Source organism: Salmo trutta, chromosome 28, assembly GCF_901001165.1.
Source record: "Salmo trutta chromosome 28, fSalTru1.1, whole genome shotgun sequence".
Taxonomy (NCBI): Eukaryota; Metazoa; Chordata; class Actinopteri; order Salmoniformes; family Salmonidae; genus Salmo; species Salmo trutta.
In genome coordinates, this window is record NC_042984.1 from 14,306,113 (window position 1) to 14,306,486 (window position 374).

Consider the following 374-nt stretch of genomic DNA (forward strand, 5'->3'; position numbering starts at 1 on the left):
CATGTCAGAGCTAAGTTCAAGCCCATTTCCACTATCATACAATTTTAAACATGATTTAAGGAGAAAGACTATACCAGTTTGACCAATATGCATGACAAACAGCAAGTCTGGGACATGAAGGGAAAGATTATCTTAATTGAACATGTCCTTCTCACTGACATTAAATGTTGACAGTGATGGTTGACACAGTGGTACCGGAGATGTTATGTTAAAACCTCTAAAGTCCCTCAGTTGAGCATGTGTGATCGCCCCAAGCAACCACATGGTGTGATCGCCACAAGCAACCATATGGTCTGGCATGAAACCAGAAAAACAAATTATCTAAATAATATAGACAAAAGATTATGCACCTTACCAAAATCACAAAAATACAA